Genomic DNA, 26,670 nt, shown 5'->3' on the forward strand with positions numbered 1-26,670 from the left:
AGGAAACATTTGCCTAAATTTAGATCTGATACGGCTTCCCATGTGGTGCTAGTGGTAAAGAACCCCCGTCAACGCATAAGACATAAGAGATGCGGGTTCAATCTATGGGTTGGGAAGATGCCCTGGAGAAGGGCATGGCAACCCACTCTACTATTCTTGCCTGGATAATCCCATGGACAGAGGAACCTGGTGGGCTACAGTCCATAGCGTTGCAAAGAATCAGACACAACTGAAGCGACTTAGCACACAGATCTGATAGTCCTATAGGATCATCCCTTTACATGATCTGGGAAGATTCCATGGGGATTTGTGAAGAAGTAAAAACCATTATTATTCTTTTTAGGTTGGTGGAGAAAATGTTAAAAAGTTGATTATCTTCTTTTGGTTTTGTTTCAGAACAGTACCTGAGGGTCACCACCTGGCTCTGAGAATGAAGCAGGTAAGGACTGGTATCAATATCATTCTACCCCACAGGCAGGTAATATGGAGCTCTTCATAGAAACTGTTGCTGATTTATGTTACTCAACAGAAATCTTGATTCCTCTCTCCTTGTTCATAATTCCTCACATAAAATCAATAAAAAAATCCTAGTGATTCTAATTAACAAACATCTCCCAACACTTTCTACCATTCTCCATTACCACCATCACTACCCTGGTTTAGACTACATCGTGTCTCATCTGGGTTATTACAACAACCTTCCAAATATCTCCATGTATCTAGTTTTCCTTCCTCTTGTTCATTGTGCACACATGCTCAGTCGTGTCTGACCCTTTGTCGCCCCATATACTGAAGCCTTCCAGGCTGCTTGTCCATGGGATTTTTGAGGCAAGAATACTGGAGTGGGTTGCCATTTCCTCCTCTAGGGGATCTTCTGAGCCCAGGAATCAAACCTGCATCTCCTGCATTGGGAGGTGGATTCTTTACCACTGAGCCACTTGGGAAGCTCCTCTTGTTCATCATAGTGAGGTTATTATACCCAAAGACTTTTTAAAGTATGAAACATCTATAAAATACTTCCTGGAAGGAAACCTCAAAGTCACCAAGATACAGTGTGTTGAGCAGAACTCTAGGCAAATCCTTAATGCTCTTTGGGTTTTATAAAGTTCAATGATTCTTTATTGCCTTTAGAAGAAAGTCCAATTTTTCTGTAAACATAGCTTCCAACATTTTTAATATTATAACACTAACATAATAGTATTTAAGTAGCTTACAAGGATACCCTGGAGTGTGGGGGTTTGAGGACTCTACACTGATAGTGGATTTTTTAAAAAACTCATTACATTTTATTTAGGTTATATAATTACAATAAGAAAAATAAAACACAAAGTATTAGGGAAGAAACTAAATAATTTTACTTGTACAAAACTTTCAAATAAAATATTTAAATCTTTTCTACTAACATTTTTGAATCTATAAATGTGATTACAACTTTTTAATTGAAATTTATGTTTCAATTGGCTTCACCAAATTTGCAATCAAGAATTTTTAATAATGACCTCTCTATAGTCTTGATAGTCATCATCTGTGAGGAACTTTAGTCTCACAAAAAGTAGTAATTACAGATACCTTTATCACTCTTTTTATATTGTGGAAACTCCTTTCTCATCTTTAACCAAAATTTTGATAACTTGAGTTACTTAAGTGGTCTTTATTACATGCAACTCTTAAATCTAACAGCTCTTTCTTTTCTTTCATTGACCAGTATCATCTAAAAATTTCCGATGGTAAGGCAGAGTGATTTCTAATTCAATGAGATTTTTTATTTTAAAATTTCAAAATAGTTATGAAACTTTTCTTTAAGCTGAGCTAACAGACTGTACTAGTCAGAATTCTCCAGAGATATAGAGCAGAACCAACAACATATTACATATACATAGAGAAAGCAGGGGGAGATTTATTTTAAGGAACTGTCTCATGTGACTCCGGAGGTTTGTTGAGTCCAAAATCTACTGGGGGAGGAAAGCAGGCTGGAAACACAGGAAAGAGTTGTAGTTCAAGTACAAAAGCAGTTTGCTATAAAATCAGAAAGCTAATTTGTTGGAGAGTTCCTTCTTACCTTTTTATTCTAGTCAAGCTTTTAGCTAATTGAATAAGCCTCACCTACATAATGAAAGGCAATCAGCTTTACTCAAAGTCCACATTTTTTAATATAAATATAATCCAAACACCCTCACAGAAACACCCAGAGTAATATTTGACCAAATATCTGGGCACTGAGGGCCAGGCAAGTTGACATATAAAACTAACTTTCACAACAGTCTTACGTAGAATTCAAATTCTGATACTGACTAAATATTGCAAATGAAAAACTTCCCCTTCCAAAAGTAATTTTTTGCCCTAAATTTGTAAACTTTATGAATAACATATTAATAGAATGTGTATATAGTATTGCTTATGAGTATCAAACATAATCCAGGACTAAACAGTACAGAATGAAGTAAAAAGCTGAAGAATTCTCTAACATGGAGTAAAATATACTAAATTTAAATTCCATGCACAAAATTCAGAATCACAACAGGAGTTATGATTTGTTGTTTAGTTGCTAAGTCGTGCCCAGCTCTTTGCAACGTCTTGGACTGTAGCCTTCCAGGTTCCTGTGTCCATGAGATTTCCCAGGCAACAATACTGGACTGGGTTGCCATTGCCTCCTCCAGGGGATCTTCCTGATCCAGGGATCAAACCCACATTTCCTGCTTGGCAGGCTGATTCTTTACCACTGAGCCACCTGGGAAGCCTGGAGTTTTGATTAGACCCTGCTTTCCAATGTGACTAAGGTTCAAAAAAGTTAGTTAAAAGACAAATGTAGAGGCAGAAGGATAAACCATAGTGATGAAGAACATGGGCTTTGCAGTCATAGAGTTTGGGACCAAAACTTTTTTTGAAGCTAAAGTTTCTTCTGCATGGTGCAAATAGTAATAAAATACCTACCTCACAAGCCTGAAATAAATGCTAAATAAGAAAAAAAAATACACAGTCTTCAGCAGAGTGGCTGATGCAAAGTAAGTGCACAACAAATAGAAGCTGGTGTGATTTTTGTTAAATTTGTTTTTAGGTTTGTTTATCTTTATTATTACCCTAATGAAGAAGCTGGGATTTGATTTCAGGATTGTTTTTGCTAAAGCTCATTTTTGGTAAACTATTTATTCCTCAAGCTGGTATTTCTGTAGAACTGATCAGGAACTAAACATCCAAGGAGAATTAAAAAAAAGGAATTGAATAGAAAAAAATTAATGCTAAGAAAATAAATACTGCAGTCCATATCAATCATGTCATAAAAGTTTCTTACCCCCAAGATAAGAGTGGGTGGAGATACTTCACAAAGTTACTATCAAAATATAGTAGTAGCATTTACGTTAAGTGTGCCGGAAAAGGAAAATCTATTTCCCCTTGTAATTCATCTCTTATTCATCTCTGCAGCTGTGGAAAAATATTAGTGAATTCATCCTTGAAGGGTGTACGTTTAAGCCCCTCTCAGCACCCGCTGCAGTTCAGAAACACGGACTCTTTTTCTCTCCTCTGACCATTTCTCTTCTTGGCCTCTGTTTAGATTTTTCTTTATCACGAGTGCTGAGCTATTATGGGTACAAGACCTATCAAATTTTGCTCAAATCTGGTGGTGGTTACAGTGGTTCTTGCTCCTGTTGCTGAAATTGCATTTCCAATAACTCAAATGAGACCTCTGGGCAGGGCTCATTCTGACCGCAGATAGATGTCAGTTCATATTTCTATCTGTGAGAGGTAACCATCTGCTCTCTTCAAAACTGACAACCAAATACAAATCTTTCCCTTTCTTTTAGATGCTTCTAGTATATTCTTGGGAATTGTGAAGAAATGAAACATGAATATAAGACAAAGTCCCTTCTCTTAAAGGGCTTTATTCTAGAGCCAAGGTGATGATAAGTGCATGAGCCAAGGGTAGAAGTGGCGCTCCCTTCATCAGGTTGGTAGTAACTCCTTACAAAGTGGAGGGCATTTCAGCAGAATCTGTGGACAACAAAAGCTCCTGCTGCCTAAGCCTGAGAATCAAATAAGGTCACTCACTGGAGAAAACGGTACATACTCTAAGCCTGGAATTATAGGATCAATGTCAATCAGTGATGACAACTGGGGAAAAATGTCTCTCATGGAGCGAAGTGACAGGGTAAGAACGAACAAGACAGAACCAGGGAACTCTTAATAACACAGTTTTATTATAATGCAGTATAAGAATTAAAATGATCAAAGATAAGTCTATAAACATAAATTTATAAATGCCACAAAACATATCGAGTTTGTATTCGATATTTGGGAAAACTTAAAATTGTTTTTTTTAAGAATTGGCATAATCCAAGAAATGTGTCAGACCTATTTATAGATTGATTTAGCTGCTCAGATGGTAAAGAATCTGCCTCTAATGTGGGAGACCTGGGTTCAGTCTCTGGGTCAGGAAGATACCTTGGAGAAGGGAATGGCAACCCACTCCAGTATTCTTGCCTGGAGAATTCCATGGACAGAGGAGCCTGGCAGGCTATAGGCCATGGGGTCGCAAAGATTTGGACACAACTGAGTGACTTTCACTCTCACTTAGTATTAATGGCAACAAAATTTTGGAAGCACAGATTTGGAAAGAGATGCTGTTCCATCTCTGATCAATTGCCCAGGTCTAATGCTGACAGTTTTGAACTAGTAAGTTGAGAATTTAAAAGAGGACGTGAATGTGATAGACACTAAAAATATATCCTTCTGGACCTAGCCACTTACAGGTGAGAACAAAGAGTGAAAGTCACCTCTGATAATTCATGATCAAAATATAACCAGTGCCATAAAAATGGAAGATTTTCACAGAAGTTGTGGGGAGTGGTACCTAGATAAGAGCAAAGCAAGAAAGAATTGAGGTTGAACACCTGGGCCAGGTAGGAACAGAGGAGTGAATCTGAGGAGAGAAGTCAGAAGATAGAGATTTAAGCCTCATCTATGTGGAACTGATGATTAAAGCCACAAACACAGATGATATCACTGAGAAAAGAGGAGCATAAGAGAACAAAAGGAACTTTCTTTTTTGGATCACTTTTTATACTTTAGACCCTAGATTTGGTTATTTCATATAAAGTATCTCATTTATCTAGTGTAAAAAAAACCTTGGAGAATGTCCAAGGATGGGCATGGAGGAAAGAGGAAAAGGGCATCGAAGAAGAAAGAATAGTGGGAGGAGAAGGAATAAAGGAAAACAAGACCAACATGTCTCTTATTGTCTAAAGCAAAAGGAGAGAGGACAGGCAAGTCTGCTGTGTGTGGTCAGATTCTGAGTAGGGGGCAAGGGGAGGGGAGCATTGAAGATGAAACCCAGAATAGATTGATTTTTAATGATCTTTAACATTCATGACATAAATAGTGGGGACAAAAACAGGATTTGAAGGCATTAAGAATGAGTTTGTAAACTATTCAAGGTATACATGAGAGCCTAGAGCCTTTTTCTTTATAGTATCTTAGCCCTGCAGAGAACAGTACAATGTTCCCCGCACTTTAACCCTTGCATCTTCTTCCTTGCGGTTTTGATCTAATTTTCTTCCGTTCTTGTGTCTGTGAAAAAGATGGCTAGTTACACTGAAGCTTTCACTAAAGAAATATTCATAGAATTCCATTTGTAAACCCGATACTAAAAATGGTTGTTCTTGTTCAGTTGCTAATCATATTTGACTCTGCAAACCAATGGACTTCAGCCTGCCAAGCTTCCCTATCCTTCACTATCTCCCAGAGTTTGCTCAGAGTCATGTCCATTGAGTCGGTGACCCTATCTAACCATCTCATCTGCCACTGCCCTCTTCTTTCGCCTTCAGTCTTTCCCAGCATCACGGTCTTTTCTAGTGAGTCAGCTCTTTGCTGCAGGTAGCCAGAGTATTGGAGCTCCAGCTCAACAACAGTCCTTCTAATGAATATTCAGGGTTGGCTTCCTTTAGGATTGACTGGTTTGATCTTGCTGCCCAGGGGACTCTCTAGAGTCTTCTCCAGCACAATTTGAAGGCATCAATTCTTCTCCCCTCAGCCTTCTTAATGGTCCAGTTCTCACATCCACACATGACTACTGGAGAAACCATAGGTTTGACTAGATGGACTTTTGTTGGCAAAGTGATTTGTTGATTTTTAATACACTGTCTAGGTTGGTCATAGCTTTTGTTCTAAGAAACAAGCGACTTTTAATTTCATGGCTGTAGTCACCATCTGCAGTGATTTTGGCACTGAGGAAAATAAAATCTGTCGCTGCTTCCACTTTTTCCCCATCTATTTGCTATGAAGTGATGGAACCAGATGCCATGATCTTAGTTTTTTGAATGTTGAGGTTTAAGCCAACTTTTTCTCTCTCCTCTTTTACCCTCATCGAGAAGCTCTTTAATTCCTCTTCAATTTCTACCATTAGAGTAATCATCTGCATATCTGAGGTGGTGATACTTCTCCCAACAATCTTGATTCCAGCTTGTGAGTCATCCAGCCCAGCATTTCGCATGATGTACACTGCATAGAAGTTAAATAAACAAGGTGACAATATACAGCCTTGTCGTACTCTAACACCAGAGAATTACTTTTCTTCCTAATGGTTTTGAGCATCTTCTCTTTGTCAGTGCTGTTGTTTTGCGTGTACTAATTTATTTTCAAAATGACCTTATTGCATCATTGTTATTATTACTTTCATTTGTCAATGAGGCAACAGAAGCACAAATAAATTACTTTTCTGATACAAAAAACTCTCCAAATAGAAATTGAAAGCAGTTTTATATGCAAGGACTTATATGTCTTTTGCATTTGTGATTTAGATGATTAAGTATTCAACAGTATGATCCATGATCTTAATTGCCATGTTATGCTTTAAAAAAATGCATTCATTCACTCAGTCATGTCTGATTGACTCTTTGCCACCCCATGGACTGTAGCTCACCAGGCTCCTCTCTCCAAGGAATTTTTCAGGCAAGAACACTGGAGTGGATTGCCATTTCCTTCTCCAGGGATCTTCATGATCCAGGGATCCAGCCCTAGTCTCCTGCATTGACAGACGTATTCTTTAGCACTGCACAACCTGGGAGGCCCTGGTGGCTCAGCATGTTATGCTTAGTTCTATTTGCCTCCAACAAACTCAGTAAACAGTTTTCATGTATGCCCCACATAGAGAAGATATGATGGCTTTCTTTATATTGAAAATGAACATCTCCAAAAATGAATAAAAATGAAAAAATGTAAATGAGCCAACTTTACAAAATTAGCAATTTAGGAAAACAAAATATGAATGACTTTAATTCAATATGAAAAACAATTTAAGTTCAAAACAATTACTAATTCTTATGTTGTTAGCTTTTTGTCAGTGTGTATTATTATAGTAACTGAGGTGTTGGACTTCACATAAAGATGCTTTTTCAAAAGTATTATATTAAATATATCCTTTTATGCATTTATTTAATGGAATTTGCATTTGAAATTTTTCTTACATGGGTATAATTCACATTGATGTATTAAGTATTGTTGAGGCTTTTCTTTCAGAATGCTTATAATCTAGTAGGTTGTAGGTTTTTCTACCTTTTCTTTATTGCTTCTATTGCAAAACTATTTTTAAAAACTGGCTAAATAAAAATAATGTTGTAATAAGGGTGGAGTGAATCTATTGTTTTTATAAAAATCTTTCCAAGTTGTTCTCTTCACTTTTGTTTTAATATTCAGCCACAGAAACTAAGTAAACAAATCCTCTTTAGGGATGATAGGAATGCAAAACACACATACACTCATGGACACACACACACACACATGCACACACAGTGTTCATCGCCTTATAAGACACATTTAGTATATTAGACAGGTGAAGAAAGGTCTTAAGGAAAAATATTGATTTTTCCACTTTCATTTTGGAGAGTCAGGCAAAGACATCTCTTGTTTGTTTTCAGGGTGCCCAAGTATTCCATTACTTCACTCACAGATTTAATTAATCATCCAGATGTTTCTACAATTGTCCAGATGCTTTGTCAACTTTGTGTAAAATAACTGAATGGGCCAAACTGATTTGAATTGTTATCTTAATGCTTGACAGAGTTAGACGGAAGAAAGTATTAGATGGAGTCCAAACACATGGCCTTATCAGAGAAGTAGAAACTGGTGCTCGCATGTTCCGTTAAATACTATGGTTATGTCTATTCACTGTAGTAAAATTGAACTCCATAAAATGTAGAGAAGTTCTATCTCCAGAATCTAAACACTTAGTTTGAAAGGATATTTTGAATATTGCGTTAGTTGTATAAAGATTGAAAAAAAAAAAAAAAACGAATTAGTAACTACGTTTTATATGTCTTACTTTATTTAGATCAAGCTTAAAGCTGGGAATATCATTTTAGTTTCTTTAAAATAAATTGTTTTCAAGTGAAATTTATTAGGATTTCTCAGATTACCAAATGTTGCATAATGGTGCATGGAATGATAGTGTAAAAAAGGACAAACTTTAGAAATAAACACATCTGGTTTTGAATCTCAATTCTACTATTATTTGTTTAAATAACTTGATGTTGAGTAAGTTACTTCATTTTCCTAATCTTCAATTTACCCATTTTCAAAATTCAGTATTATTGTAAAGATTAGCCATGATGAACAAATAATAACTAGAACTTTATAATTCATAGCTATTATGATTTTCTTAATTATAATAGGTACGTGTCTTTAAGATGGAGTGTGTTATATCTATATGGAATTTTAACCTTATATTAGTGCCTGTAATCCTTGTATCCTCAATTTTCAATCTGCAACTACTTGGAGCTAGTATTCATTTATCTATTTAATAAAATGTTTTTATACTAACTATACTCTTGGTACTATCACAGCAGTGGGGATACAGTGAGGAACAAATAGAAAATAGACACAGTATTTTTTCAATTAGAATTTAAAATTAATTTGAAAGAAAAAACAAAAAGTAAATAATCAGATTTTTAAAATATGTGGGTTCTAAAGTATACTCTACTGAACAAGGTATAGTAAGAACAAAAATAGAAGTATTTCAAGAAAGTAGAACTGAATGTCCTGATTTAATTTGGATTATTTAAGAAGTTTCCACAACAAACTGTGGAAAATTCTCCAAGAGATGGGAATACCAGACCACCTGACCTGCCTTCTGAGATACCTGTATACAGGTCAAGAAGCGACAGTTAGAACTGGACATGGAACAACAGACTGGCTCCAAATAGGAAAAGGAATATGTCAAGGCTGTATATTGTCACCCTACTTATTTAACTTATATGCAGAGTACATCATGAGAAACGCTGGGCTGGAAGAAGCACAAGCTGGAATCAAGATTGCCGGGAGAAATATCAATAACCTCAGATATGCAGATGATACCACCCTTCTGGCAGAAAGTGAAGAGGTAACTAAAGAGTCTCTTGATGAAAGTGAAAGAGGAGAGTGAAATAGTTGGCTTCAAACTCAACATTCAGAAAGCTAAGATCATGGCATCTGGTCCCATCACTTCATGACAAATAGATGGGGAAACAGTGAAAGGCTTTATTTTTTTGGGCTCCAAAATCACTGCAGATGGTGACTGTAGCCATGAAATTAAAAAAACACTTGCTCCTTGGAAGAAATGTTATGATCAACCCAGACAACATATGAAAAAGCAGAGACATTACTTTGCCAACAAAAGTCTGTCTAGTCAAAGCTATGACTTTTCCAGTAGTCATGTATGGATGTGAGAGTTGGACTGTGAAGAAAGCTGAGCACCGAAGAATTGATGCTTTTGAACTGTGGTGTTGGGGAAGACTCTTGAGAGTCCCTTGGACAGCAAGGAAATCAACCCTGAATGTTCATTGGAAGGACTGATGCTGAAGCTGAAACTCCAATCATTTGGCCACCTGATGTGAAGAACTGACTCATTTGAAAAGACCCTGAGGTTGGGAAAGATTGAGGGTAGGAGGAGAAGGGGATGACAGAGGACAAGATGGTTGGATGGCGTCACCAACTCAATGGACATGAATTTGAGTAAACTCTGGGAATTGGTGATGGACAGTGAGGCCTGGCGTGTTGCAGTCCATGGGGTTGCAAAGGGTTAGACACAACTGTGTGACTGAATTGAACTGAACTGATTTAAGAAGGATCTGGTAAAGCATGGGGAAAATGGTAATTCCAGGCAGAGAAAACTGATGTTTAAAAGTCCTGTGTCAGGAAATAGCTTTCTGCATTGAGAAACTAAAAACAGGACTGGTGGGGCTAGAAAAGTTGTGACAAGAGGTGGTATGATCAGAGAGGAGTCTGGGATCATGGAAGAGAAAGACAGAGACATTTTAAAGTCACTCTTTAAAAAAATACCAAACAAAAAACTTTTTATGTTGTGATTGTTTCAGGTGAACATTGTGAAACGAAACAGCGAAACCGGTAATCCCACAAAGGAAAATCGGCAAATTCATAGTCACAGCAAGGGGCTGAACATCTCCCCCTCAGAAATCAACCAAGAAACCACTTGGTAAGGAGGAGGGATATGGAGGAGTTGTGCAATGCAGCTAGCAAGCCTGATTGAATAGCTCCACAAAGAAGCCTGCACCATACACACGAAACTATATATCATTTTCAAGCACACATAATGCAGCCACAAAAATTTACCATGTGCTAGACCACAGTGGGAATGTCAGCGAATTCCATAAAGGTGATGTTATACAGGCTTCATTTACTTATGCATCAACAATTACAAGAAATTCTACTACTCAAAAAAAATTGCAATATACATGGAAATAAAACACACAAATACACACAATTGCAGATAATTATTAGGTTAAAGTGACAATTGATATGAAACATAAATTATTTGGAGCCGAATAAACAAAGGACTAAATAGCAAAACTAGTGGGATATGACTGAAGAAAAGATATGAGAAGTGGAATGTGAGAAGAAAAGATATAAACTTAAACGTGTCTATAGGGAAAGTGAAAGTGAAAGTCACTCACTCATGTCCAACTCTTTGTGACTGCACGGACTGTAGTCCATGGAATTCTCCAGGCCAGAACACTGGAGTGGGTAGCTGTTCCCTTCTCCAGATTAGTAAAGAATATAGAAAATAAATTATCTTTGCTTTTAAGACTAGAGTCTAGAGGAGCAAAGCAAAGTAAACATAAATTAGAAGAAAGAGATTAATATAAATGAAAGCATAAACCATCTAACTATAAAAAATTAAAAATGGATAAGTAGAAACAATAACCCATACTTTGAAAAGAATAGTAAGTTACTCTAGCATGTATGACCAAGGTTTAAAAAAATGCAAATCATCGTTAGAAATGAAAAATGAAACAAGGACAACACAGACTGAAACATTGTAAGAAAACAACAAACTGCAAAGCAGCACATTTGTAAATGCAAATTAATGATAATTGATTCCAAAAAAATAAATTTCAAATGTGTATACTATGTAATTTTTTAAAGTTTATTATAGTCCAAAAATACATTTAAAATTAATGGTAATTAAAATATATTCTCCAAGAGAATTAAAAAAAAAAAAAGAGGAGAGGAAGGGAACCTAGCCAAAATGTTCCAGGTGAGTAAAAGTTGAGTGACAAAAGAAGTATTTTCTTTAGGGCATGTTTAGACTATGGTATTCTGTGCCAGGCAAGTTTTAGGAAGAGAAGGTGGGAAATGAGATTCCTGCCAGGGAAGAGGCAAGAGAAGCAGTTCATTTCAGTTCAGTTCAGTCACTCAGTCATGTCCAACTCTTTGTGACCACATGGACTGCAGCCCGCCAGGCTTCCCTGTCCATCACCAACTCCCAGAGCTTGCTCAAACTCATGTCCATCGAGTCGATGATGCCATCCAGCCATCTCATCCTCTCTTGTCCCCTTCTCCTCCTGCCTTCAAGTTGTTCCCAGAGAGAAGCAGTGCTTCCAACAGAAAAAATAAGTAATATTATTTATTAATATTTGTCAATACTGAAACCTCTAAGTCCTAAAAAGCCATTCTGTTGTGTGTGTGTGTGTGTGTTTTTTTTTTTTTTTTCTGTTCTGACCCAAATCTCAGAATCTAGTCTATCTTGAGGGTGTTTATTTTTTTATTTTTTATTTTTTGAGTGAGTTTAATTTTAAATACTTGGAAGCTCTACCAGACCTCCAAGAGTTCAAGAAAATAAAAATAACTACTACCAACACAACACTGTAAAGCAATTATCTTCCAATCAAAAAATTAAAAAAACACAATATCAAAAAATCAAGTTTGATAATTATGTTATTCAAACCATCTAAACTTGTATTTATTACGTATTAACTTAATTGTCAAATTCTGAAAGCTATAGGTCATAGGACCCAGCTATTGTTATGATATGGCCAAATCATTTCTATCTTTACCTTATATATTTTCATGTTTACTTGTTAATTGATAAACTCAAAAGTGTACATTAAAATATGGTAATTTGTCAAGCAGAATAAAACATAAATTACAATAAAAAAGAATAACTTCTATTAGTAATAGTTTCCTCCCACCCCACCAATAAGTGATGAGAATTCAAAAACAATTCTGATAATAATTTATACAATGTTTAGACTTTCTTTAAATATTTATTTTCCTGGCCCAGGCCACTCTGGCAACTGATACTAATTTTTGTAAAAGTGCATACAGTCTCAAAATTTGTATGAATTATCATTTAGAATAAAGAGTTAGAAAAGTGTAAGAGACCATTTGATCTCTTTTCCCAACTCTCAAATAAATGCTTTCTTATGATGATTTGAACTTTGTTATGTAAACTTTTTAAAAAAAGACAGATGTGTTTTTGTTTCCCACCCTGTGGCTGAGAATGTGCATTATATGTAGATGCATCACTGGTGTCCCTGAGCATCCTTCTTGTGTGACTGGGTCAAGGTTACTCCGTGTGCTGGTGGCCTCAGGTAGCACCAACTGTGGATCTACTTTCTCACCCTCTGATTTGGGCATTTAGATGTTGCTCCCTTTTCACAATGGATTACTTGAAAAATACAAGGCATTAAAAAATAGAGGTAACTATGATGAATAATGATGTGATAAAGGTGCCCATTCCGCATGGGTGAGTTTGGCAGGGCCGCCATGACAAAGTGCCACAGGCCGCCATGACAAAGTGCCAAAGGCTGAGTGACTTAAACAATAGAAATATCTTTTCTCACAGTTCTGGAGGCTGGAAGTCTGAGAACAAAATGTCAGTGGATTTAGTTTCCTTCTGGGACGTCTCCCCTTGACTTGTAGGTAGGAAGTCACCATGACCTGTGTCTTCACATGGTCTTCCCTCTGTACCCATCTGTGTCCATATTTCTTTTTATTAATAAAGACACCAGTCGTATCAGATTAGAAGCCATCCTACTGACCCTGTTTTAACTTAAGCATCTCTTTAAAGATTCTGCCACTAAATACAATCACATTCTAAGGTAGTGGGGGTTAGGGCTTCCATATGACTGTGTGAGAGGGATATGGTGCAGCCCAAGTGGGGATTTTCATTGACTATGAAAATAAAAAGGGGAAAATGAAAAAATACATCATAACAATAGCTGGTAAGATCATTGTGTGAACCATGAAAGAAAAAATGATTTGAGAAGCATTTAAAATACTCACATGGGACTTCCCTGGTGGTACAGTGGTTAAGATTTTGAACTCCCAATTCACGGGGCATGGTTTTGATGTCTGATGGGGTAAATAAGATCCTGCTTGCCACATGGCATGGCCAAAAAAAGAAAAAGGCTCACAAACTTGGCCAAATACTAGTTAAGTAGTTGAAATTAATTTCTACCTCGCCCCTGCCTTAAAACCACAGTACTTTGTTGTTTCCTGCAGCTTGTTGCATTAACTGAGTTGTGTGAAAATCTTTTAGAAATTGCCCTCCACACCATAAGGACTCAGCAAGGACTCAGTAAGCTGTCTGTCTTGGTCGTCCTCATTGTTAGCTTGCATTCTAGCACTCACCACTGTCTGCCTTTAATACAGTGGCAACTCATATGTCTTGTCTCTTCAACAGTCCTGAATGCCTGAAAGGCAGAGACTTACTTCCATTTCTTGGTGTCAGGGTACAATGTAGCCACATAGTGTTTGATACTTAGTTTAAGTGCTAAACTAAAGTTAAATTTCAGAGAACAAATAATAATAAAAAAAAAAGCAAGAGTTTTCCATTTCTTAATTTTTTCCCTTAAAAGCTTGGGCAGCACAAATGCTCTAATATATGCTGAATGAAATACAGATATTTGTTTAAGTATAGAAATAAAATTTATTTATTTATTTGGAGAGAAAATAAAAGAAAAAACTCTTACTGAGGTATTTTAGAGGCTCACACAGACACACAAAAATACACAGAGAAGCTAATTTTAAACTCTTAAAGAATTTCAAGTTGGTAGTGTTTATAGTAGGTAAAGAAGTAACAGAGCTGGACATGGAACAATGGACTGGGAAAAATGGATTGAGAAAGGACTCGACAGCTGTATCTGTCACCCTGCTTATTTAACTTATATGCAGAGTACATCATGCAGAATGCTGGGCTGGATGACTCAAGAGCTGGAATAAAGACTGCCAGGAGAACTATCAGCAAGATATGTCTCAGATATGCAGATTACCACTCTAGTGGCAGAAAGTGAAGAAGAACTACAGAGCCTCTTGATGGTGAAAGAGGAGAGTGAAAAAGCTGACTTGAAACTCAACATTCAAAAAACTAAGGTCATGGCATCCAGTCCCATCACTTCATGGCAAACAGAAGCAGGAAAAGTGGAAGCGGTGACAGATTTTATTTTCTTGGGCTGCAAAATCACTGCAAATGGTGATGTGGCAGCCATGAAATTAAAAGATTCTTTCTCCTTGGAAGAAAAGATATGACAAACCTAGACAGCATATTAAAAAACTGAGACATCACTTTGCCAACAAATGTCCATCTAGTCAATGCTATGGTTTTTCCAGTAGTTATGTACAGTTGTGAGAGTTGGACCATAAGGAAGGCTGAGGGCTGAAGAATCGATGTCTTCAAATTGTAGTGCTGGAGAAGACTCTTGAGAATCCCTTGGACTGCAAGAAGATCCAACCAGTGAATCCTAAAGGAAATCAACCCTGAATATTCATTGGAAGGACTGATGCTGAAGCTGAAGCTCTACTACTTTGATCACCTGATGCACAGAACCAACTCATTAGAAAGGACCCCGAGGCTGGGAAAGATTGAGGTCAGGAGAAGGGAGAGACAGAGGATGGACGTTATATAGCAACACCAACTCAATGGACATGCATTTGAACAAACTCTGGGAGATGTTGGAGGACAGAGGAGCCTAGTGTGCTGCAATCCATGGGTTCTCAAAGAGTCAAACACAACTTAGCAACTGTACAAAAACAACAACAAAGTGTAAAATGCTTTGAAGATGCAGAGTGATACATGTGCTTTTTTTTGAACTTGGCAAAAAGGAAACGACCACTAAATACTTGAGACCAGGTGTTGTATGAAAAACAGAAGGGGAAAAAACAACTAAGTCAGCAAAAATGAAGTTTTTCAGAAAAATTGATACTTTTGCTGTCATCTGGAATGAGCAAAACTTCAACTTTAATTAGAGAAAATATAATTTTTAAAACACTAATATCCAACATGTAAATGTATTTGTTTGAAGAAATTTAATTAGAGAGGTATGGAGAATTTTATCATTCTACTTTCTCCTATAAAAATGGGGCATCTGTAAACACGGTTTGAATGGAAAGGTTCTGCTTGGCCTGAACACCTCACACTTTTGAGTGTGAGACTGGCATTTTGGTGTGGGCTGTGGGCACTGTATTCATCTTTCTTGTTTTACACTGTTTCCATTGGCAGTGGTGTATTCTGCTTTCCTAGTTTATAGAACTCTATAAAAACTTTATAAAAAACTCCGGGTGCAATTTAATAGTCATTTTTGTATTGCTGTTCCATTACTTTATGGTCATATTTAAATTTTTGGAGTAATTCAAAAGTGTTAGCCTGGTACGGTTTGAAGAATTCTGAATTAGGACCTGGCTGGCATTAATGTTCTACTTAGCTATGCATCAGATATAAACAATGGATAAGTCACTTAATTTCTCTAATGCTCTATTTTCTTATTTGAAAGAGGAAGAAAATACTATCCATTCTTACTATCTAATGTAGTTGTAATAAGGATCACATGAGAAAATGTATGTAAAACTGCTGCTTAAATGAAATGGTCTTACCTTACTCGTAATTGACTTTTGTCAAATTGTCAGCTCCCATACTTCAGATAATATCAGCAAGAGATGCCTGTTTCCTACTTATATGGCTCAGAGAAATTGTAGCAAGCAGCTTCTATGACAGAAGTTGGCATATGATAAGACATAAGCCAAAATTTACAGTTGGAATAATACTCAAAGATACCTACTTAAGTTTCCATGTGAATATGTAAATAAGAAGACTGAAGCCCAGAAATGGTTAATAACCTTCTTAAGATCAGTGTGTTCTGATCATTTATTTAGTACTTACTATGGTTCATGATGCTATTGGAAATAGTAACTGGATTAGGTAGGGCCTTGCCTCAATCTTTTAGATCAAGGATCAGCAAACTACCCCTTGGGTCATGGATCAAATTTGGGCCAGCACCTGTTTTGGTAAATAAAGTTTTATTGGAACTCAGCCATACATATTTATTTACATACTGTCTGTGGCTGCTTTTGGGTTTCCCTGGTGGCTCAAGTGGTAAAGAATCCTCCTGCCAATGCAGGAGATGTGGGTTTGATCCTTGGGTTGGAAAGATCCCCCGGATAAGGAAATGGCAACCCGCTCCAGTATTCTTGCCTGGAAAATCCCATGGACAGAGGAGTGGGCTACAGACCATGGGGTCACAAAACAGTCTGACATGACTTAGCAACTAAACAACAACAATAGCTACTTTCATGCTACAGAAGCAAACTTGAGTTAGTTCCAACAGAGAACTCAAATATTTACTATCTGGCCTTTTACAGAAAATGTGTTGACCCTCTTTTTAGGATATTATGATTATTTTCTATAAAAGTTCTTTTAGAATATCATAAAGTAACACACACTTTTGGGGAGAAAGTTCAAATAGTTCAAAAATGTATGAAGTGAAATGTGAAAGAGAAAAATTTTCATTCATCTTAGATTAAACTTCCTCTGTCACCTTCGGAGCCTAGCACAATTGCCTGGCACAGAGTAAGTGGTCATCAGTAAAAGACTGTCAAGGAAAGGAAGAAAGGAAGGACGTTAAAAGGGAGAAGCAGGAGCAGGAAGGCTAGGTAACAGGCAGAAAGGTCAGATTGGTTAAATATAAGGTCTTCAAGTCCTGAAAAAAATCGCTGTTTTTTCCCCCAGACCTTCACTTTGTTCTAAAACTCGATATTCATTTCTTCACATTCTCAAAGTATTCTGAGCAGGGTAATAGATTTTATCCTCAAATTCCACTTTTTTTCTTTCACTCTAATATTGGAGACATGCTGCAAAGGAAGAGGATTTGGGGAGATGTGTGCTTCTGGGCTATCTGTGTATAAGAAAGCAAATTCCATACAAGTTAACTTCCTTGACAAAAGGAAAATATTTTACTTCCCTCCTTGTAAAGTAAGAAGATTATGAACCTCATGGTTTGCACATAGAATGAGCCTTCTGAGACTGAGGACAACTCTCAGTAAGCAACAGGTTTCCTCGCAATAAACAAGAGCAAGCAGTGGATACTTCTGGAATACTCTCCATCCTTGTTTCCTACGGGAGTATAGGCCGGGGATTGCTTTAACAAGGAAGTGACTACATTGTCTTATTGAAAGATTGTTCTCAGTTCACAATCCATGAATTATCTGCATAAGCTTCTATCATGTTCCCTTTAAAGCAGGCTATTGTAAGACAGTGTTAGCCTATGAATTCTCAAAAGAAGTGTGTCATGAGAAAGTAAGCATACGAAGTTCACCTATTTCTTCATTATATTCCTGTTTCTTCCCTTGCCTTTCTTTGCCTGGTGAGGTAACACAACACAGAACCTTCAGCTTATTGTTTTAAGCAGAGTTCATCTAGTTCACTTTGGGATCCTGGGTGGTGAAATGCTTTGAAGACCTCCCATGGATAGAAAACCTTTGCATTATAATCTTATTACACAAGAGGGAAGGTTAGCAGAAGGAGTTCTTTTCCCCCCCTCCTCTTATTTTAGTTTGTCTCCACCACATAACAATGTGACACGGAATGAAGCGGGTGCTAGTCTCTGTGTGATATTGACTTGGAACTGCGTTTTGGCTGTCATCATTGACAAGTCACCACTTTGTCACCTTGCCTCCTAGATTTTGTCAACTGTAGCTGGGTGTCTGAGATCACTGTCAGCCCTGTGGAATGTGCCTGCGGCGTTTGCAGGAGGGTTAGTCCACTCAGACAAGATCGCTGCCTGGGGAGTTGCTGTGCTTGCATTCCCTGGATTTGTGAGATTAACAGAGAGCCCTCCAACGTGGGGTGAGGAGGACCTCAAGAATGTCAAGGGAGGAGACAGACCCTCCGTCTATTTGATTGCAAGATTGATTTTACGAAATGACATGTGTAGTGACCCCTTTACCCACAGCTTTTTATTTCATCCAATATTGTAGCTAGGCTTTCTTCATCTCGGTTTTTGTTTCATTTAAAAAGAAAACAACATTTTATCAAACCCGGAACTCAGTTGCCCAGCATCTGTTTACAGTTCACAGAATGACTGAGTATGTGTGAGAAGACAATGGCAGAAACTGGGAGGATTCCTCAGGAGCCGCCCCCTTCCTAAACCCTTCTGAGGCTATCTGGTTTCTTCCCGCCTTCATTTCTCTCCTCTTCAGTTCCTCCTTCCCCACAAACAACTTAATTCTTTGTGTGCAAAAGTTTGCCTTTGGTCTCAAGGTTAGTTTTAATACCTAAATGTTTTCAACTGCTAGTTCTTCAATAGCCTCCACTCCATCTGCACTTTTGGTGACTGGGTAACAGACAGGGCGTAAATGATAGGATTAGTTTTCATCTACACTTGCAGCCGCAGAGTTTTTTATTTGCTTTAGAGCAGTAGCTCTCAAAATGAAAACTTTTAAAATATTTTACTTATTTGATTAAAACCACTGGATCATATCACAAAACACAACTGAAGGAAAAACCAAGGAGAGGACTTGTAGGGAAAGGAAGGACCAGAGTTCTGATGGAGGACCAATAAAGGGAATAATAAATGTCATTTAAATATCTTATCCATTTTCCTTTCTTACTTAAAAGAAAATCTCAATAAGCAGGCTAGCCTGTAACATCATTCTTCCAGGCTTCTCTGTTCCTGTTTAACAACATTAAAACCTGTCTGTAAGCCCCCCGCTGGGAGAGGGAAAACATTCCCTTTGCTGGCAGGTGGTCTTTTTGCAAGCACTTTCCAACTGAAAACATATGTTCCTGGGTGTGAGGAGGCTTCTGGTAAGTAGGGGGGAAGCTCATGCTAGGAGTGATTGAATTATATAGGCACATTCAAGATAAACATGCTTAGTGTTCCTTCCTTCCAAAATAAAGGTAGAGATTTTGGTATCACATAGAAGCTCTCTATCCTACTCACCTCCAGCTGCAAATTGAAGGTTTTCCTTCACTGTCGTCCAACATAGTTCAGCGTTTACACCTTCTTTCATGTTATTGTTATTGGAAAAGATCCTGATGCTGGGAAAGATTGAAGGCAGGAGGAGAAGGGGATAACAGAGGATGAGATGTTTGGATGGCATTACTGACTTGATAGACATGAGTTTGAGCAAGCTCCGGGAATTGGTGATGGACAGGGAAGCCTGGCATGCTGCAGTCCATGGGGTCACAAAGAGTCAGACTTGACTGAGTGACTGAACTGAACTGAAGACCCCCCTGTTTTTCTTCCTTTTTCTGGGTCTGCCACCAAGACCATTTAAGCTACCAATAACATGGGATTGATCTTCTTAAAAATAAGATCCCTTCCTCAGACCTCAGATTTCTTCACATTTAATGGAAGAGAGAGGAGTTGCAATGAAGAACCAAAAGAATATCCTTTTCATGTTCAAAAGAAGTGGGGAGTTTTTTTAACAAAGATCTTTTTAAAATGAGAAGTTTGATGCAGGAAGATATGCATCTGATGTGAATGACCATTTGAAAGGAAGTCAATGAGAAAAATTTACAAAACTATCATAATGAAATAAACTTAACAATATATCTTCTACCTAATGTCAGGCATCTATCATGTGCCTTTCTTTGTCTGAATACATTCTGGTAGACTCAATGTGGCTAATTCTGTTGCATTGCATGGAATGAAGAAAAAGTAAGTTTGCTTCATAAAAATTTGAATTTAATTGAATTTTTGTGAAGTATAAAACCCATAAAGCCATTTCCCCCAATATTCTAAACTTTAAAAGTAATTGAGAATTGTACAGAGGCAATGAAAAACTGCTTAATATGGGAAAATGTTCTTTACTCCAACCCAACAGCATTTTATAAACGAATACAATATCTCCCAGGGGAAAAGAGGAGGTCAGATTGATATTGTTTTAAGCTATTGGTTATTAGATTAAGTTTTGCTGGGTGTTCTCAAGTGGCTTAGTGGTAAAGAATTCGCTTGCCAAGCTGGAGACACCGGTTCGATCCCTGGGTTGGGAATATCACTGGAGAAGGACATGGCAACCCTCTCCAGTATTCCTGCCTGGGAAATCCCATGGACAGAGGAACCTGGTGGGCTACAGTCCATGGGGTGGTGAAGAGTTGGATACTACTGGAATCAGGGACTGAGCACACACGCATGCATGTATGCATCTGGATCAGCTTCCACGTGCTCCCCACGTGTCAGTGCTTCATAATGAACATTCTACTGCTTGAAAGCTCAAAGTTTTCTTTACTGGCTCAGAAAAAGTGATATCACATTTTTTATTTTCCTCAATAACTGATTTTTGTGCATTTTCTATAGAAAGTGAATCTAGTGATATTAAAGGGGATAGGTTACCAGCTTGGAAAATATTGAAAATGAAACAAATTCCTCTGTTTACTTTTAAATAGAAATATCCTACACTGTACTTGCAAACCATTGGTTTATGAGTGAACTAGTTTATAATGTTCATAGAATTACATGTGCATATTAGCACTCCTAAGAGTTGCTTGAGTAACCCAGATAAAAGGGTCAAGAAAATACTATACTGCCCTTCAGTTATTACAGACTAGTTGGAAACTGGAAAACAAGCTAATTCTGATTTAGGGGGTAAAAAAAAACATAATGATACTTTGTTTTTATATAGTGCTTTTCAGACATGACTTCATTATTTATCAAAACATTCTTCTGAGTGTAGGTAGGAAGGGCTTTCTTCAGTTTATAGAGGCATAAACTTGGGCATAAAGAGATTAATTGATTTCTGCTGGGCAGAGAAAATCTCTGCGGAAAGGAAAGAGAGGCCGACTTTCTACAAAGTCCTCAAGAGCCTGCTCTTTCTCCAGTAAATAGAAATCACATCATCATTAACTTTGTAACAACTTCTTAAGCGTCTTTACCACAACATCAGTGTTAACCATCTCCATAGTACTGATTTAAGAAGATTTGGAGGTTTTGCTTATTTATCGCTTTATGCTAACATACTGCATTCACATAGAACAGTCATTGGCTGAACAGCATTACTTACATAGTAACAGAGAAAAGATGACAATCAGTAATGACACTCTAATCCTAATTCAAGAGTGCACAAAGGGTTCAGCTAAGAGTTGTCATTACTTGCTCCCTGCAAGTACTACTTAAGGCCAAAAAATCACATAATTAGAGGACCTTTCAAAGCCCCTGATTTCAAGAAAACTTCCAAGCATAATTATAATATCCTTATAATATATATAAAAAAGATTGGGATTCCTTGGTGGCTCAGATGGTAAAAGTCTGCCTGCAATGCAGGAGGCCCGGGTTTGATCCCTGGGTCAGGAATATTCCCTGGAGAAGGAAATGGCAACCCACTCCAATATTCTTTCCTGGAAAATCCCATGGATGGAAGAGCCTGGGAGACTAGAGTTCATAGGGTGGCAAAGAGTTGCACACAACTGAGTGACTTCACTTTTTTAAAAAGTACATCTTGGAAATTGCTTTGCTTTTTTATGTAGTTTTTCTGGTCTGAATGAAGTAGAATAGGGACACAATCAATTCATATTTTTGAAAGTTCACTTTGGCTATGACACGGAGAACATAGAGGTCAATGAATTAGAAGACAGGGTGATCAGTTAGGAGGTTTTGGTGAGAATCCAGATTAAAAAAATAATGGTGGCACTAATTAGAGTAATGTTATTGGTGATGGACTTCCTTAGTGGCTCAGATGGTAAAGCATCTGCCTGCAATGCGGGAGACCTGGGCTCAATCCCTGGGTTGGGAAAATCCCCTGGAGAAGGAAAGGGCAACCCACTTGTGCTCTTGCCTGGAAAATTCTGTGGATGGAGGAGCCTGGTAGGTTCTAGTCCATGGGGTTGCAAAGAGTCGGACACAACTGAACGATTTAACTTTCTTTCTAGTGGTGATGGAGAGAAGTAGGTGGACATACAAACACTGGATTAAACTGAAATTTGTTTTTGGTTTCTGGAACTGAAAGAAAGGAGTTAAAAATGTCTTCCAGGTTTTGTTTGTTTGCTTTCAATTAAGTGGATACTGATGCCATTCAGTAAGACTAGGATTAGCAGAGAGTGACAGATTTAGTCTGACATGATGAGGCTGAGGTACCTGGGAGATATCTAGGTAAAACCATGGGCAGTTGAATGTATGGCTGAGTTCAGCCTCAGTGGGTATCCTCTATGTAATCTTCCATAGTCACTTTAAGGGAAAGTCATGTCTAAATTCTGAATGCCTCTTCACGGCTAAGATTTGAGGAGTTATCTTGATTTATCTCACAGTGTCTCAATGTATAGTTTAACAAAAATATTACCTAATTTCTTCAGTTACATGTAATCTAAAAACTCAGATTTATAAAGTAGATTTAAAAGTAATGATTTTTTATGAATTTATAGGATATTTGAGTTTTATCCTTTAATTCTACTCAGGCAGATATTATCCTCATAGGCATAGACCCAGTCTGTATAGAAGGAGATGTCAACCCACTCCAGTATTCTTGCCTGTGAAATCCCATGGGCAGAGGAGCCTTATGAGCTTTAGTCCACAGGGCTGCAAAGAGTTGCACACAGCTGAGCGACTGACCGTGCGCGCACAGACCCAACTTTCTTCCTGAAATTCAGTATTCTCTTGGTATTATGAAATAAGACTTCTGTTTCTGTAAACAGCAATCTTTTGACTGGGGACATGATTCCTATGCTTTTAAGACCTTTTCATCCAGACTTTGATGAATGATGTACTTTTCAGATATGAATTTATAACATGTCATTCATTCATTCCACAGGCACTATCCTTGGTGCTTTGATTTGTCTGTTTGATAATTCTTCCTTTGGAGACATTATAATCAATGGAGACAACAGTAAAGATATATAGAAAAGATATAGAATAACATGTGAGTTTGTTAGTCGCTTAGTCGTGTCCGACTCTGTATTCCGCCAGGCTCTTCTGTCCATGCGATTCTCAGGGCAAGAATACTGGAGTGGATTGCCATTTCCTTCTCCAGGTATAACATATAGTATAATATTAGTAAATGTTTCTGAGTTATCTGGAGAAAAGTTAAATCTGTGAAGGTGAAAAGGAAACACTTGAGAAGGATGGTTTTCAGTTTTTAGTGAGTCAGTCAGAGGAAGTTTGGTAGGAAGATGAAGTTTGAGGCTAGACCTGAAGGAGATGGAGGAGGAAGTTGAGTCACTATGAAGGGGAGGAATGTGCCTACTGGAAAGTGGCTAGAAAATGCAAGAACTTTGTGTAGTCATGGCCTCCACAGTAAAGACACCAAAGTGATTAGAGTGAAGTAAACAATAGGGAAAGTTGTAGTAGATGAAGCTGGAAAGGAAAGGAAGTTGGGGTTCCAGACTATCTGTGCATTTTAGACCATGATAAGAAGGAATTCATGGAGAGTTTTAGGCCCATGGGTGACATGCTCTGACACGTTCTTAAAGGACCACTGGTTGCTGTGCTAAAAAAAAAAAAAAAAAAAAAGGAAGTCAAGTGTCAAGATAGAAGTAGGGAAAATTAAAATGATTCAGGAGAAGATTAATGGGGGTTGTGCTGTGGATAGTTAATTCCAGCAGTCCTGGAATTGGCCTCAACTGTTTGGCTGAAGAGATGTATCTGTGTAAGTGCCACTCACTAACTGATTGTGCCACTGTTAAAAAAAAAAAAAAAGGTTGTTTCTAGATGGTTTAAAAAAAAAAAAAGCTTATATCTAGATGGCACTAACCTTTAGTCAAACCACATGGGAGTAAATAACAGTGTAGCACTCAGTTCTATTATAGGACTTATAAACTATGCCATTCTATCTCTAGGATATTTTTGTTCCAAAATGATATTTCACTTACCTAAAATAAAAGTGTAATAATATCATAAGTTGAAAAACAGAGAAAATGTAGAATATTGACTCAATTTAAGCCAAATGTTATTCCCTGTGATTCTGAACCCAATATTAATCCTGGAATTATGTGGATTTAATATGAGCTTAAGAAAAGAACATCATTTCTAAGCTAAAATGAATTAAAGTTGCCATTAGTTTGCGATTGGCCTTTAATATTCTGCTCTGTGTTTTTACATTTCTTTTGCAGAAAATCTGGGATGACTTTAGCTTAGTTACAAAGTGAGAAACTTTGGAAAGTTTCTAACCTCTATGTAGTAGGGGCTGAATAAATGTTAAATGGATGAATACATACATGAGTGAATGAAGAATAACATGAATGGTTTATGAATAAATACATGAATTTGTAGTATATGTATAATGTAAAAAACACATTATGTAAAGAGAGAGGCAGTCAGGAATCCTTTGTGATTCCTTTTGTTAATAGGAACAACATTGAGACATCCTTGCAGAGTCAGTGCAGTGGGAAAAAGCATCCTCTCTAGAGCAGACTGGTGGATAGAATGCAAGGGTGGATGAGGGGCAAGGTTCACAGCTAACTCAGGTGATTTCAATGAACAATGAGTCTGTGTTTGGGTGCATCCTAGGCCCCAACAGTGGGGACTGAGGTTCAAGTTAGAGCAAAAAGAAATTGCTCAAGACAGAATGTATCACTCCTGGGTAGAACTGTCTCATCAGAGAAAAGGGTGGAAGTTATTTCTTTCCTTTTCTGAGTCATGAACTCGACCTCCTTCACTCCCCGCATACCCCCCAAGGCATCAGTGAATTGAAAGATTTATATAAACTCTCACAAAGAATGTGACTGTTCTCATAGGTGTTTTCAGAGAAGTGGTTTCTCCACCCACTCTTCTCCCAAGGTGGTTCCTCAAGCAGGTAGCAAACTGAGGCATGGGATAGAGGCTGAAAAGTCATTTTAGAGAAGCTAACCTCAGAGTGATTTAGGAAATAAAAAGAAAATAATCCCAAGGTCCTGTATCCTAATATATACACCTAGATAGATAGGTAGGTAGATGGATGGATGGATAGATAGACAAAACAAACTATATAGAAAAGGCTTCTAACACTGGGTCTTTTTTCCTTTTAGACTATTTAAAAAATTCTTTCTACTTCCTTTTTTCTCAGCTTAGTAAATATATGCCAATTCTCACAGAATTTTGCTTTAAAAAAGAAGTATATACATGCACCCCAATGTTCATCGCAGCACTATTAATAATAGCCAGGACATGGAAGCAACCTAGATGACCATCAGTAGACGAATGGATAAGGAAGCTATGGTACATATACACCATGGAATATTACTCAGCCATTAAAAAGAATTCATTTGAATCAGTTCTAATGAGATGGATGAAACTGGAGCCCATTATACAGAGTGAAATAAGCCAGAAAGATAAAGACCAATACAATATACTAACACATATATATGGAATTTAGAAAGATGGTAATGATAACCCTATATGCAAAACAGAAAAAGAGACACAGATGTACAGAACAGACTTTTGGACTCTGGGAGAAGGTGAGGGTGGGATGTTTTGAGAGAACAGCATCAAAACATGTATATTATCTATGGTGAAGCAGATCACCAGCCCAGGTTGGATGCATGAGACAAGTGCTCGGGGCTGGTACACTGGAAAGACCCAGAGGAATCGGGTGGAGAGGGAGGTGCGAGGGGGGATCAGGATGGGGAAACATGTAAATCCATGGCTGATTCATGTCAGTATATGACAAAAACCACTACAATATTGTAAAGTAATTAGCCTCCAACCAATAAAAATAAATGGAAAAAAAAAGAATTTCTAGCATAATTTGGTAGAAATTAATTGAAGAAACCATCCCTTTTAAAGCCAAGCAGCCCCACCACCCACTAGCCCACTAAGCAACGTGAACAAGTGGGCATTTCTGTTCAAACGGTAGTTGGAAAATATTCTTTGATATTCCAAGCTGTTGATGGTAGGGCTTGTCTCTTCAGTCAAATAGAATATTTCTGTCATTCCAATGAAAAGAAAAGTAAATTCAGTTTGAAAAGACCGAAGTTTGTTGTTTGTCTTTGGACAATAAACACCCAAGAGTGATGAAATAAATGCAAAGAGAAAAGATGTAGATCAGAAGTTCCTACAGATCTCCAGTCCAACCAGATGCTCTGAGGAAAGTGTATTCTGTGGCAGAGCACACTCCTGTAGGGCTCCGTATGCTGTCCTCTCTAGGGGATGCACAAGACTCACTACAATAGGAAAGACCCCCAAATCCTGAAATAAAGAAATCTATTTAGCTTCCTTTGATGCG

The 26,670-nt window shown here is 37.6% G+C and overlaps 1 long non-coding RNA gene across 4 annotated transcripts in view; it reads left to right on the top strand.

Moving 5' to 3' along the window:
* LOC122422574 overlaps nucleotides 1-12,449 on the top strand; it is a 205,507-nt gene extending 193,058 nt beyond the window's left edge. For all 4 annotated transcript variants that reach the window (XR_006263878.1, XR_006263879.1, XR_006263877.1 and 1 more), the window contains 2 exons: nucleotides 397-439; nucleotides 10,341-12,449. This is a non-coding gene — a long non-coding RNA (uncharacterized LOC122422574). The remainder of the gene's footprint in view (nucleotides 1-396; nucleotides 440-10,340) is intronic.
* Nucleotides 12,450-26,670: the final 14,221 nt, after the last annotated feature.

Source organism: Cervus canadensis, chromosome 20 (genome assembly GCF_019320065.1).
Source record: "Cervus canadensis isolate Bull #8, Minnesota chromosome 20, ASM1932006v1, whole genome shotgun sequence".
Lineage (NCBI taxonomy): Eukaryota > Metazoa > Chordata > Mammalia > Artiodactyla > Cervidae > Cervus > Cervus canadensis.